The sequence below is a fragment of the Zea mays genome, chromosome 4, assembly GCF_902167145.1.
Source record: "Zea mays cultivar B73 chromosome 4, Zm-B73-REFERENCE-NAM-5.0, whole genome shotgun sequence".
NCBI lineage: Eukaryota > Viridiplantae > Streptophyta > Magnoliopsida > Poales > Poaceae > Zea > Zea mays.
Genome location: NC_050099.1, coordinates 22,892,970 through 22,908,852, shown reverse-complemented (window position 1 = coordinate 22,908,852; position 15,883 = coordinate 22,892,970).

Sequence of the window (15,883 nt, the reverse complement as noted above, 5' to 3'; positions counted from 1 at the left end):
TCGCGCACGCAGGCGAGAGGAACGACGCCGACAGGCGGGTCCCACCGTGCAGAGAAAGAGAGCGTGGGCGCGCGCGAGGGCGAGTTAGGTTGATTGGGCCGAAAAGGCCGACAAAGAGGGCATCTATAACACCGTGAATTTGGTGTTATAAATTTTTTCTCTAAATGCCTATCAAATTCAGATGTTACCTCTTGTCTCTTTCTCTAGACTTCCTCTCTCTTCCTTTTGATTAGAGTTAAGTCAATTAGGTTAGGGATTAATTATTTATTTTATCCAAACTAGGTGAGTCATGACTTGTTGCATCATGTTGAGCCTAAATTATTCTTTGAATTGATGCACATGTTTGAATTAGTTTGAATTTGAAATTTGGTTTGAATTTGATTTGAAATCCTTAAAGAAAATAAAAAGAAAAGGCATTAAAAATTCCAAGGAAAAAGAAAAACCAAAAGCAACCCACTCGGCCCAACTCAGCCCAGCCAAGCCACGCGCGCGCCTCTGTTGCCTGACGGGTGGACCCCACCAGTCACCGACGGCCCGCGTCCGCACATGCGTGCTCTCTATTCCTCTCTCCCTCCCGTTGCCCCGTGGGACCGGCCTGTCGGCGCCGATCCTTTCACGTACGCGCCCACTCTCTCTCACTGCTCGGTGGGACCTCCCTATCAGCGCTGACCACCCGTTCACACGCTCGCCCTCGCTTGCCAGCGGACCCCGCCTGTCAGCCACTACCCTTTCCCAAACCTCTTGCCCGTGCTCTCCGCCGTGGACGTGCCCACGACCGCGTGTTTCCCAGCCATGCCCCACACGCCCGAGCCCTTTTCTGGAGCCCGCACCCACTCACCTCGCTTAGTTGTGCCCTCTGCCGAACACCCTCGCTCTCTCTCTCTCTCGCTCTGCGCGCGCCTATGGAGCTCCACCTTGATCCGCCGCCCGTTCCGTGGCCACCGTCGAGCGTCTGCCATGTCCGTTGCCTCGGTGAGCTTTGCCTCTTCGCCAGCAACGTGGGACACCCTCTGGTTTGCCCCCAACCCCTCAGTTTCGCCCAGTCCGCGCTCACCAGCCTTCTCCTCGTGCAGCTGAACCTCCGCCGCCGTCGACCTAAGGCCTCCCTGCATCCCCGCCATTGCTCAGGCGCTCCAGAGTTCCCTCTCAAGGTGAGCAGCTCCCCCACGCCCTTAATTTCCTATGTTCTGCTCTGTCGTCCACGCAATTGCGCGCTGAAGCAAGTATGTGCCGATGCTAGGCCACCTCTCCGCAGACTGCCACTCTCCGATGCCCCTGTGTTGGTGTCGTGCCCATGACTGTGTCCTCCATGCCATCACGAACCTTCACGTGCCCTTCCCAGCGCCCCAGGACACCCCTCGGCGCGAGTTCGGCGACGTTTTGCCGCGGAGCCTGGCGGCGCCGCCGCTGGCAGCCGAGAAAGCCGACCAGGGTTGGCCGTCTGATCTCAGATGTCCATCCTGAATCGGACGACCCTATTTAAATAACTAGATCTAATCTTAACCGTCCATTTTGGATCTGACTGCTCGGGTGTGCGTGCCCTCGCCCGCACCCCTGCAACTGGGCCCAGCCAGTCAGCACTGCCTCAGGTCGCTGACGCCCCCTGGCCCACCTGTCAGCGCTTGTTGCACGCGCGCGCTCGCGCTCAGATCTAATACAGGCCTTTGATCATGGATCTGACGGCTGATAGAACCCAATACCCATTCGCGCGACAGTTTTGCTAAAAAAACCCTCGGTTTTTCGGAAACCAACCCGTTGTCCCGGGTTTTTGCGCGCATGCCCTTGTGAAAAGGAAATGTGCCCTTGGGCCATTTCTAAGTATTTTGGTGATTGAGTGCCAACACAAGTGGTCATGTGTTAATCTATGCCAAATGATGGACAAAGTGAAAGCCAACATAAAGGTATGTTTCTAAGTCTTAGTACTTTGTTTTAAGGACTAATGTATTGTGTCTAAGTACTGGAAACAGGAGAAATCAATTTGGAAAAGTGATGGCTTTGTTCAGCCAAAGACAGTTCAGTCTGGGAGCACCGGACTGTCCGGTGGTGCACCGAACAGTGTCCGATGCGCCAGGCTGGCTCTGGTGAAAAGGCCGCTCTCAGGAATTCGTCAGCGGCGTACGGCTAAAATTCACCGGACCGTTCGGTGTGCACCGGACTGTCCGGTGAGCCAACGGTCGGCCGCGCAATCCGCGCGTGACGCGTGGCCAGGCCAACGGTCTGAAGGGGGCACCGGACTGTCCGGTGTGCACCGGACAGTGTCCGGTGCGCCAACGGCTCCAAACCTTCAACGGTCGGCTGCGCCAGAATAGGAAAGAAATCCGCACCGGACAGTGTCCGGTGCGCCAGTCAACAGAAGGCAAGAATTGCCTTCTTAGAATGCTCTCAACGGCTCCTAGCAGCCTTGGGGCTATAAAAGGGACCCTTAGGCGCATGGAGGAGAACACCAAGCACACTTTGAGCATTCTTGATCATTCACACTTCGTCTTTGCGCACTCGTTTGACTTTCTTAGTGATTTGAGCTCCGTTCTAGTGAGAACTTTGTGATATTCATTAAAGCTCAAGTCTTGGCTGTGTGTGTGCGTATTTGCTGTGAATTTGTGTGTGTTGCTTCCCTCCCTTACTCTAGTGCTTTCACTTTGATCCTCATTGTAAGGGCGAGAGACTCCAAGTTGTGGAGATTCCTCGCAAACGGGATGTAGTAAAGGAAAAAGGAACACCGTGGTATTCAAGTTGATCATTGGATCACTTGAGAGGGGTTGAGTGCAACCCTCGTCCGTTGGGACGCCACAATGTGGAGTAGGCAAGTTTTGTACTTGGCCGAACCATGGGATAAACCATTGTGCCTCTCTGTGTTGAGATCTTAGTGGTTATTGTGTCTTGCAAGAACTCCTCTCTAGCCACTTGGCTTTATTGCTCTAACACTCAATCAAGTTTGTGGCTTTAAGTTTTAAGTTTTTACAGGATCACCTATTCACCCCCCCCTCCCCTCTAGGTGCTCTCAATTGGTATCAGAGCTATTCTCTTCACAAAGGGACTAATCGCCCGAAGAGATGGATCCTAAGGGAAAGGGGAAGGATTCCTTCATCAATGAGCCGAAAGACGACAAGCCCACTGACTCGGGCTCAAGTCATAAGAAGAAGGACGGGAAGAAGAAGAGGCGCATCAAGAAGATCGTCTACTACGGCGACAGCGACGAGTCCTCTTCTTCCCAAAAGGACAACGACGACAACGACTACGAGAAAAAGAATACGGTTAACTCGAACTTTTCTTTTGATTACTCTCATATTCCGCAAAATTCCAATGCTCATTTGCTTTCCATTCCCCTCGGTAAACCCCCTCACTTTGATGGAGAGGACTACGGATTTTGGAGTCACAAAATGCGTAGCCACTTGTTCTCTCTCCATCCAAATATATGGGAGATAGTAGAAAATGGAATGCACTTTGATAGTACGGATAGTCCCATGTTCATCAATGAACAAATTCATAAAAATGCACAAGCTACTACTGTGTTGTTAGCCTCATTGTGCAGGGATGAGTACCATAAGGTGAGCGGCTTGGATAATGCCAAGCAGATTTGGGACACCCTCAAGATCTCACATGAGGGGAACAACGTCACCATGCTCACCAAGATGGAGTTGGTGGAAGGCGAACTAGGAAGGTTCACAATGATCAGGGGGGAGGAGCCAACCCAAACATACAACAGGCTCAAGACCCTCGTCAACAAAATAAGGAGCTATGGAAGCACGCGATGGACGGACCACGACGTTGTCCGCCTAATGCTAAGGTCTTTCACTGTCCTTGATCCACATCTTGTAAACAATATTCGTGAAAATTCTAGGTACACCAAGATGTCGCCCGAAGAAATACTTGGAAAGTTCGTAAGCGGGCGGATGATGATCAAGGAGGCAAGATACGTTGATGAGGCATTGAATGGTCCAATTCATGAGCCTCAAGCCATTGCTCTCAAGGCAACAAATAGCAAGGAGACGCTATCTAGCAAGGTGGCACAAGTTGAGGCGGAAGGGCTCAATGAGGAAGAAATGGCAGTCATCATCAAGTGCTTCAAGACGGCGCTAAAGGGTCGCAAGGAGCATCCCAAAAAGAGCAAGACGAAGGGAAAGCGCTCCTGCTTCAAGTGTGGTAAGATTGGTCACTTTATTGCTAATTGTCCCGATAATGATAGTGACCAGGAACAAGGAAAGAATGGGAAAAAAGAGAACAAGAAGGTTTACAAGAAGGCTAAAGGCGAGGCACACCTTGGAAAGGAGTGGGATTCGGATTGCTCTTCGTCCAACTCCGACGACGAAGGACTCGCCGCCACCGCCTTCAACAAATCGTCTCTCTTCCCCATCGAGCATCACACCTACCTCATGGCAAAGGAGAAGAAGGTAAGTACTCGAAATGCTACTACATATGCCTCTTCAGGTGATGACGAATCTAGCGATGATGAATTAGACTATGCTAATTTATTCAAAGGATTAGATAGGACTAAAATTGATAAGATCAATGAATTAATTGATGCTTTGAATGAGAAAAATAGACTTTTAGAAAAGCAAGAAGATCTCTTATATGAAGAGCATGATAAATTTGTAAGTGCACAAGATTCTCTTGCTTTAGAAGTTAAAAGAAATGAAATGCTTTCATGTGAATTGTCTACATGCCATGAATCTATTTCTAGCTTAAAGAGTATCAATGATGACTTGAATGCTAAACTAGAAATAGCTAATAAATCAACCTCTTGTGTAGAACATGTTGTGGTTTGCAATAGGTGTAAAGATGTTAATGTTGATGCTTGTAGTGAACACCTAGTCTCCATTTCTAAATTAAAGGATGAAGTGGCTAGTCTTAATGCCCAACTTAAGACTAGCAAAAATGAATTTGATAAACTAAAATTTGCAAGGGATGCCTACACCATTGGTAGACATCCTTCAATTAAGGATGGGCTTGGCTTTAAGAGAGAAGCCAAGAACTTAACAAGTCATGAGGCTCCCATTCCCGCCAAGGAGAAAGGGAAGGCTCCTATGACTAATAGTACTCAAAAGAACCATGCCTTCATGTACCATGACATGAGATATTCTAGGAATGATCATAGAAGTTATGATGCTTTTGATTCTCATGCCATGATTGCTTCAAGTTCTTCTATTATGCATGATAGAAATTTTGCTAAGAAAAATGTTGTGCATCATATGCCTAGAAGAAATGTTGTTCATGTACCTAGGAAAGTAAGTAATGAACATTCTACAATTTACCATGCTTGCAATGCTTCCTTTGCTATTTGTAGAAAGGATAAGAAAGTGGTTGCTAGGAAATTAGGGGCAAAATGCAAGGGAGACAAAACTTGCATTTGGGTTCCTAAGACTATTGTCACTAACCTTGTAGGACCCAACAAGAGTTGGGTACCTAAGACCCAAGCCTAATTTGCCTTGCAGGTTTATGCATCCGGGGGATCAAGCTGGATTATCGACAGCGGATGCACAAACCACATGACGGGGGAGAAGAAGATGTTCACCTCCTACGTCAAGAATAAAAATTCCCAAGATTCAATCATATTCGGTGACGGGAATCAAGGCAAGGTTAAAGGCTTAGGCAAGATTGCCATCTCAAATGAGCACTCTATCTCCAATGTATTTTTAGTAGAGTCGCTAGGCTATAATCTTTTGTCGGTTAGTCAATTATGTAATATGGGATATAATTGCTTATTCACAAATGTATATGTGTCTGTCTTTAGAAGGAGTGACGGTTCATTAGCTTTTAAGGGTGTACTAGACGACAAACTCTATTTAGTTGATTTTGCAAAGGAGGAGGCCGGTCTAGATGCATGCTTAATTGCTAAGACTAGCATGGGCTGGTTGTGGCATCGCCGTTTAGCACATGTGGGGATGAAGAACCTTCACAAACTTCTAAAGGGAGAACATGTAATAGGTCTAACAAATGTAACCTTCGAAAAAGATAGACCTTGTGCAGCTTGTCAAGCAGGTAAACAGGTGGGAAGCTCTCATCATACCAAAAATGTGATGACCACATCAAGACCTTTGGAGTTGCTTCATATGGACCTCTTCGGACCCGTCGCCTATCTAAGCAAAGGAGGAAGTATGGTCTTGTTATCGTTGATGACTTTTCCCGCTTCACTTGGGTATTCTTTTTGCAGGATAAATCTGAAACCCAAGGGACCCTCAAGCGCTTCCTAAGGAGAGCTCAAAATGAGTTTGAGCTCAAGGTGAAGAAGATAAGGAGCGACAACGGGTCCGAATTCAAGAACCTTCAAGTGGAGGAGTACCTTGAGGAGGAAGGAATCAAGCACGAGTTCTCCGCTCCCTACACACCACAACAAAATGGTGTGGTAGAGAGGAAGAATAGGACACTCATAGCCATGGCAAGGACGATGCTTGGAGAATTCAAGACGTCCGAGCGGTTTTGGTCGGAAGCTATGAACACGGCTTGCCACGCCATAAACCGGGTCTACCTTCATTGCCTCCTCAAGAAGACGTCGTACGAACTCCTAACCGGTAACAAACCCAATGTGTCATACTTTCGTGTATTTGGGAGCAAATGTTATATTCTAGTGAAGAAAGGTAGAAATTCTAAGTTTGCTCCCAAAGCTGTAGAAGGGTTTTTGTTAGGTTATGACTCAAATACAAAGGCGTACAGGGTCTTCAACAATTCATCGGGTTTGGTTGAAGTCTCTAGTGATGTTGTATTTGATGAGACTAATGGCTCTCCAAGAGAGCAAGTTGTTGATCTTGATGATGTAGATGAAGAAGACGTTCCAACGGCCGCAATACGTACCATGACGATTGGTGATGTGCGACCACAGGAACAAAAGGAGCAAGATCAACCTTCTTCCTCAACAATGGTGCATCCCCCAACTCAAGACGATGAACAAGTTCATCAAGAACAGGTGTGTGATCAAGGGGGAGCACAAGATGATCATGTTATGGAGGAAGAAGCACAACCGGCACCTCTAACTCAAGTTCGAGCAACGATTCAAAGGAATCATCCCGTCGACCAAATTTTGGGTGACATTAGCAAGGGAGTAACTACTCGCTCTAGATTAGTTAATTTTTGTGAGCATTACTCTTTTGTCTCTTCTATTGAGCCTTTCAGGGTAGAAGAGGCCTTGCTAGATCCGGACTGGGTGTTGGCCATGCAGGAAGAGCTCAACAACTTCAAGCGAAATGAAGTTTGGACACTGGTGCCTCGTCCCAAGCAAAACGTTGTGGGAACCAAGTGGTGTTCCGCAACAAACAAGACGAGCACGGGGTGGTGACAAGGAACAAGGCACGACTTGTGGCAAAAGGTTATGCCCAAGTCACAGGTTTGGACTTCGAGGAGACTTTTGCTCCTGTGGCTAGGCTAGAGTCCATTCGCATTTTGTTAGCCTATGTCGCTCACCATTCTTTCAGGTTGTTCCAAATGGATGTGAAGAGCGCTTTCCTCAACGGGCCAATCAAGGAGGAGGTGTACGTGGAGCAACCCCCTGGCTTTGAGGATGAACGGTACCCCGACCACGTGTGTAAGCTCTCTAAGGCGCTCTATGGACTTAAGCAAGCCCTAAGAGCATGTATGAATGCCTTAGAGACTTTTTAATTGCTAATGCTTTCAAGGTTGGGAAAGCCGATCCAACTTTATTCACTAAGACTTATGATGGTGACTTATTTGTGTGCCAAATTTATGTCGATGACATAATATTTGGTTCTACTAACCAAAAGTCTTGTGAAGAGTTTAGCAGGGTGATGACGCAGAAATTCGAGATGTCGATGATGGGCGAGTTGAACTACTTCCTTGGGTTCCAAGTGAAGCAACTCAAGGACGGCACCTTCATCTCCCAAATGAAGTACACGCAAGACTTGCTAAGGCAGTTTGGGATGAAGGACGCCAAGCCCGCAAAGACTCCAATGGGAACTGACGGACACATCGACCTCAACAAAGGAGGTAAGTCCGTTGATCAAAATGCATACCGGTCCACGATAGGTTCATTGCTTTATTTATGTGCTAGTAGACCGGATATTATGCTTAGTGTATGCATGTGTGCTAGATTTCAATCCGATCCAAGGGAGTGTCACTTAGTGGCTGTGAAGCGAATTCTTAGATATTTAGTCGCTACGCCTTGCTTCGAGATCTGGTATCCAAAGGGGTCTACCTTTGACTTGATTGGATATTCAGACTCCGACTATGCTGGATGTAAGGTCGATAGGAAGAGTACATCGGGGACGTGCCAATTCTTAGGAAGGTCCCTGGTGTCGTGGAGCTCTAAGAAACAAACTTCTGTTGCCCTATCCACCGCTGAGGCCGAGTATGTTGTCGCAGGACAGTGTTGCGCACAACTACTTTGGATGAGGCAAACCCTCCGGGACTTTGGCTACAATCTGAGCAAAGTCCCACTCCTATGTGATAATGAGAGTGCTATCCGCATGGCGGACAATCCTGTTGAACACAGCCGCACAAAGCACATAGACATCCGGCATCACTTTTTGAGAGACCACCAGCAAAAGGGAGATATCAAAGTGTTTTATGTTAGCACCGAGAACCAGCTAGCCGATATCTTTACCAAGCCTCTAGATGAGAAGACCTTTTGCAGGCTGCGTAGTGAGCTAAATGTCTTAGATTCGCGGAACCTGGATTGATTTATAGCATACATGTGTTTTATGCCTTGATCATGTTCTTTATGCATTTTGTTGTTTATCTATGGTGCTCAAGTTGTACAAAGCACTCCCCAGACCTCACAAGTCCATTTGCAAGTGATGCACATATTTGGGGGGAGATATGCTACAACTTGACTCTTTGGGACTAACCATGTGCTTGAGTGTTCTTAAATTAGTCTCAAAGGTGGATTGAAAGGGAAAGGTGAACTTGGACCATGAAAAACTTCCACTGCACTCCGATGAAAAAGTAACTAACTCCAAGTTCATCTTCATACTCTTATTGCCTTTTTACTCTTAGTTGAATATTTTGGTGAGGCAATGGGGTTAAAAGGCCAAAAATGATCCCGTTTTGGTGCTTGATGCCAAAGGGGGAGAATTAAGGGCCAAAGCAACAAATGGATCAGCTACCACTTGAGAATTCTGAAAATAGTAGAGTTAGGACTTTTTGATTTGTCAAAATTCTTATTGTCTCTTTTTGTCAAAAGTTGGTCTCTTTTGGGGAGAATGCTTGATTATGGGAAATAGGGGGAGTTCTTGAATCAGTGATTAATTTCTCTTGGAATATCTTTCTCTATGACTCAACAAGTGAATTTGACTTAGAGATAGGAAATTGAGTTTGATTTGCAAAAACAAACCAAGTGGTGGCAAAGAATGATCCAAATATGCCAAATTTGAATCAAAACAAATTTGTGTTCTTATTTGCATTGATGTTGCACTTCTTTTAGTTGCTTTTTGTTGTGTTGGCATAAATCACCAAAAAGGAGGAGATTGAAAGGGAAATGTGCCCTGGGCCATTTCTAAGTATTTTGGTGATTGAGTGCCAACACAAGTGGTCATGTGTTAATCTATGCCAAATGATGGACAAAGTGAAAACCAACATAAAGGTATGTTTCTAAGTCTTAGTACTTTGTTTTAAGGACTAATGTATTGTGTCTAAGTACTGGAAACAAGAGAAATCAATTTGGAAAAGTGATGGCTTTGTTCAGCCAAAGACAGTTTAGTCTGGGAGCACCGGACTGTCCGGTGGTGCACCGGACAGTGTCCGGTGCGCCAGGCTGGCTCTGGTGAAAAGGCCGCTCTCGGGAATTCGTCGGCGGCGTACGGCTAAAATTCACCAGACCGTCCGGTGTGCACCGGACTGTCCGGTGAGCCAACGGTCGGCCGCGCAATCCGCGCGTGACGCGTGGCCGGGCCAACGGTTTGAAGGGTGCACCGGACTGTCCGGTGTGCACCGGACAGTGTCTGGTGCGCCAACGGCTCCAAACCTTCAACGGTCGGCTGCGCCAGAATAGGAAAGAAATCCGCACCGGACAGTGTCCGGTGGTGCACCGGACTGTCCGGTGCGCCAGTCGACAAAAGGCAAGAATTGCCTTCCTGGAATGCTCTCAACGGCTCCTAGCAGCCTTGGGGCTATAAAAGGGACCCCTAGGCGCATGGAGGAGAACACCAAGCACACTTTGAGCATTCTTGATCATTTACACTTCGTCTTTGCGCACTCGTTTGACTTTCTTAGTGATTTGAGCTCTGTTCTAGTGAGAACTTTGTGATATTCATTAAAGCTCAAGTCTTGGCTATGTGTGTGCGTATTTGCTGTGAATTTGTGTGTGTTGCTTCCCTCCCTTACTCTAGTGCTTTCACTTTGATCCTCATTGTAAGGGCGAGAGATTCCAAGTTGTGGAGATTCCTCGCAAACGGGATATAGTAAAGGAAAAAGGAACACCGTGGTATTCAAGTTGATCATTGGATCACTTGAGAGGGGTTGAGTGCAACCCTCGTCCGTTGGGACGCCACAACGTGGAGTAGGCAAGTTTTGTACTTGGCCGAACCACGGGATAAACCATTGTGCCTCTCTGTGTTGATATCTTTGTGGTTATTGTGTCTTGCAAGAACTCCTCTCTAGCCACTTGGCTTTATTGATCTAACACTCAATCAAGTTTGTGGCTTTAAGTTTTAAGTTTTTACAGGATCACCTATTCACCCCCCCCTCTAGGTGCTCTCACCTTGTATTCTTACAGATAGAACCCTAGACTTTTAATTAATCACAGAATTAGACCTAATTTAGGGTTTTAAATTCCAAAACTTGTTTATTTCATATCTTTTGCATATGAACTCCAAATTTAGTGATTCAAAATGCAAATTGTTCATGGGATTATTCTCTATCTGTTAAAATTATGATCATTCACTGTGTGCACATTCTAATTTTATGCCTAGGTTATAGATTAGTTTAGGTAATGATTTATTAAATAAGAAAAATAAAAAGGAAACCCCCAATGGTAATTAGATGTTTAACTTTGTGAGAATAATAATATGTAAAGTATGAATCTATCCTTGGCATAATTTTGGTGTCTCATTAAAATAAGTGGAATCTAATTATGTAGTCTATGGAGATAGACAACACTTAGAGAATCACAAACTTCTAAGTGTGCTAGTTCACCCTAGAACCCAAGTTACCTCTTGAGTTCATATTGTTCTTTTGAGATGTGTTCACTTGTTTGTACATGTTTGGTGTATTGTTCATTTGCCTTTATCCAAATATATTGAACGCATGATCGCTTTATTTAGACAACGAGCAGCTCGTGGTTCCTGAGTGTGTTGCCGAAGATCTTCCTGAGCAACAACCTGGTGAAGGCAAGTGTCCTATGACCTATTATGTCCTACTTACTTTATAATTCACCGTCCCGCATTACTTTAATTGAAACCTAAGGATTGACTAGTCTGTATTTCCCTTATCCTTGTTTACCTTTGGGTTATTATGGTTAGCTTTATGCTATTGCTTTACCTTAATCAAAAAACATGATGTGAATCTCTATGATATGATGATATTATCCCGGTGATGATCTTGTGAAACTTTAGGGGACTCAGGTTGTTTCCTAAGTACCTCTCCGTAAGGACCTGTTCGTTAAGTGACCACCCAGGATAACAGTGCAACCATGAGGGTGGAATGGGACGCCCTTAGCTGAATAATTAGATGAACCTGGGGGTGTAGTTGGCTTTGCAGGAGGGCCGTCAATGGGGGTCGGGCCATAGTGCTCGCTCTACTAAGGGTGGGTACCGAGGTTCATTCGATTTAATTTTGTTAGTCACCCACCTTAGGGAGTGGTAATGTGTTTGTACGACTGGCGAAACCTAACGAGCAGCTATGCACCAGGGGAGTCTTTGTAAAGGCTACGTAGTGAGACCCTGCTAGGTCACTTTGGTAGTGATCAATGGGGAGTCATGATCTTCGGGCAGAATAGGAATCACGACTCGTGGGTAAAGTGTGCAACCTCTGTAGAATGTTAGAAATTGGTATATCAGTCGTGCTCACGGTTAAGAGCGGTTTTGGGATCCTCTTTGATTAGAAGAACTTTGGAAAGTTTTATGATGATGGTTAATGATGATGATTATAATTTTGATCTCTAGTATTTCCTCTCAGAGGGAGTACTTTTGGGTAATAACTGGGTTTATTACTAAAATTTGGCTCTACTATTAGTAATAAATACTTGACAAACTAAAAGCAGCTGCTTCAACCTTAACTCCACATACAGCAAGTCCACTTTAGCCAAACGGGACACTTGCTGAGTACGTTAATGTGTACTCACCCTTGCTTTAAAAACACCCCACCCCAGGTTGTCCCCACTTTATTTAGTGCTCAGGATGAGATGCAGGCCACATGGAGGACTTTGAGGAGTTCCAAGACTACGACGAGTTCTAGTTATGTTAGTGGCAAACCCTCAGTCAACTGCCTGTGAAGGCCATATCCGCTATGTTTCGTATTTCCGCACTTGGGCTATTTAATTTGAGCAATGTTATGTTAATGACTCTGTGGATGTCTTGGAGATCTTGATGTAATAAAGGACCTTTTTGGTATTTAATTTGAGAAATGTGTGATGATGTCCAATTATGTAATCATTGTGTACGTGAGTTTCTGATCCTGGCACATACATGGTTCGCATTCGGTTTGCCTTCCAAAACCAGGTGTGACAGCGTCTTGGACTGATTTGTGGCTTTTCTTTTATTCTGAATTTTCTATTCCTTTTTTATTTTCTCTATTGAATTCAAATCAAATCAAACCAGAAATTCAGGTTTGAATATTTCCAACATGTGCATCAACCAAAAACAAAGTTTTAGCTCGGCATGATGCAACAATTCATTTCTCCCCTAGGTTTTAATATCTAAAGAAATAATACACCTCTCAAGTAAATACCCAAAACTCTATTAAAAAGAAGAGAAAGGAAATCTATAGAGGTGAGAAAAGGAGTAATACCTGAATTTGTTAGATATTAGATAAGAAATTTTATACCCCCAAATTTAGGGTGTTACAACTAGCCAGCCCAGACGGGTAGACATCTTGGTGTGATCGGGTACGGGGTGGAACTGTACTATAATTACCCCCATTGGACAACATATTATGGGAATGTAGTAGATAACTAGGGGGTACGATTCTATTTAGGCTTGTGTCCCCCTGGTTACTAAAAGTTGCCTAGAGGCGGTGAATAGGCGAAACCTGAAATTTATAAACTTAAACACACACTAAGACTGAGGGTTAGCGTTAGAATTAAATCCGAGTGCGGAAGATTGTTCCTCTTGCTATGATTTGCTCAAATAATGCGGATGACGTTTGGGAGCAAACTCAAATCAATATTAGCAAGGAAACTTTAAAGAGAGGAAAGTGAAAAATAAATCAAATGGAAATCAACACAAATGAACATGGTGATTTGTTTTACCGAGGTTCGGTTCCAAAGAACCTAGTCCTCGTTGAGGAGGCCACAAAGGTCGGGTCTATTCCAACCCTTTCCCTCTCTCAAATGGTCACTTAGATCGGATGAGCCTTTCCTTAATCACACGAGTCACTAAGACCCCGCAAGGACCACCACACACTTAGATATCTCTTGCCTAGCTTTACAAAGTACTTAAGAATTAGAATGAGAAAGGAAGAAGGCAATCCAAGCAACAAGAGCGCAAATGAACACAAATGACCCTCTCTCAAGTCTCTAAGCACTGGAGTTGATTTTGGAAACTTGGAGTGGATTGAATGCTTTGAATGTGTCTTTGAGTGGTTAGCTTGCTCTTGTATTGAATGAGAAGTTCAGAATACTTGGATGGCTTTGAATGAGGTGGTTGGGAGGTATTTATAGCCCCCAACCGCTTCCTAGTCGTTGGCTGTTTTTGTTGTCGATGGGCGCATCTGAAGCGTCCCGATCCTTTGGGACTCAAATGTGATACAATTACTAGTCCCAGGAGGCTAGTAACCACATTCATTACTTCAAATAGTTACAGAGTCTGAATAATGTTATTACAATACCGGGGATACAAGCTCGGAAGTGAGCCGAAAAACATAAAGCGCAGTGGAAGATAAAATAGCCCAGGCCACAGGCAGAACTAGGTGAAGACACAGCCCCATCAATCAAGCATAGCAGAAAAGAAGTCTTCAGCTGCTGAAAAACATAAATAAATCTTGGTGAATACACTAGGTATTCCGCAAGCCCACCCGGCTCCCGTAAAGAGAAAGTGACCTATATGGTACATGCTTTATATGGTGGAGTTGAGGTCACTCATACTTTTTCAGAGAAAGGCAGCATTCGTTGTTTAGGGTTTTCCCAAGACAATAGGAGTAACACTTGCTTGACCACCACTGAGCTTCCCGCTCCCGTGGTACCACTTTCTTTTTAGACATACACACACATTTCCCTGTTCCCGGTTGTAGTAGAAACACTAATTGTCATACCATACCAGACTCGTCCATTCCAGTGGACACGGACTATTCGAATAGGTTTAGACTCTGCGCAGAGGGGTACACTTTACCCACTAGTCCGGCTTTGCGATCTCATGGCCAATGAGATCCGAATCCGAAACTCTTTCCTTCCTTGTACGTCCGAACCTTAACGGTTATACCGGAAGGAGTCAGGCCACCGCCATGTCCAAACCGGACAAAACATTCCCCCTCCTTATCCTCCTGGTGCTACCCCAGCCTTCATAACCCTGGGGTTGGACCGTACGAGTTTAGATCGAGTGGCTGCCCACACAGCCTCGAGTGGTTGTACTTTTTGAGAGTACAGGTAATGAAAGATGACAAACCGGTCCTTATACGAGAGGGCGATCCTTCTGCTCACGCCTAAACCAGCTGAGCCAACACCTTAGGCCCTCCCCTAAACCAGGGAGTCCCTGATCATCCTACTCACCAGGTGATGAGGGTGAGTACCCTTCATCGCACACTTTTGGAAAACATTCCACTTGTACCCTTTTCACTTGCCCCATATCTTTTAATCAAAGTAATAGTTAATGCGGGCTCTCTCGTGCTCACCATGCAATTCGATTCCCATCCATAATCCAGGCTTAGGCAGTGGTAGAGAGAAATAGGTAAATAATGCATCAAGGGAAGGATGGACTTGCCTTCGTCGAAGCTTTCCTGGCACAAGAGGTTAATCTCGGAGGGGTCGGGTTCTTGCCCTTCTTCCGGAGCTAAGAGTTCCGGAGGATCGGATCCCTCTTCCGCTAGTTAAACACAACTAATAACAATACATCAAACATAGTGACCTTTGTGGGGTGTGCAAATTTTATACTTTATTATTTTTGTGCCCTAATAATTTATCTAGACAATTTTTGGTGCATAAAATATTAGCATCTAAATATATATGTGAAAATGGGAAAAAGAAAAGGGAAAAGAAAAAGAGAAAGAATTCTCCAGCTAACTGGGCCGGGGGGATTTTGGCCCAACAGGCGCCAGTGCGAGCGGGCGGGCGCGCTTTCGGCCCGTTTGGCCAAGCCGCGCGGGGCGACGGCGGGGGAACGGCGCTGCGGCGCGGGCCCGCACGCCAGAGAGAGGGGGGGAAGGGAACGGCGTTAACGGCACGGAGGGGGGCGAGGGCTCGACCGGGGACGGTCGGCGGCGAGCCCCGCGGCGGTTCTCCACCGTCGGTCCGGTTTTGCGGTGGGGAAGCGGTGGCGGAGCATGGACGGTTGATGGGGGTCACGGGGGTGGGGCGAATTTCGCCTGCGGGGGCCTATGGCGGCCGGTCCGCGGCACGGTGGCGGGTTCCCGCGGCGGTGCTACCGCCGGCGAGGTTTCCGGCCACAATAGAGTGGGGGAAGTGGCGTGTCGTGACCGTGAGAGTGTGGCGGAGCTCTTGGCATAACTTAATTGAACGGAAGATCGCTAGAGAGGGAGAGGGGAGCTCACCGGAGTGGTGAAGGGAGCACGGCGGCGCTAGCTTGAACGGCTCGGAGAGGAGGGCGGTCGGGGTGGCCGGAGCTGTGTGGCG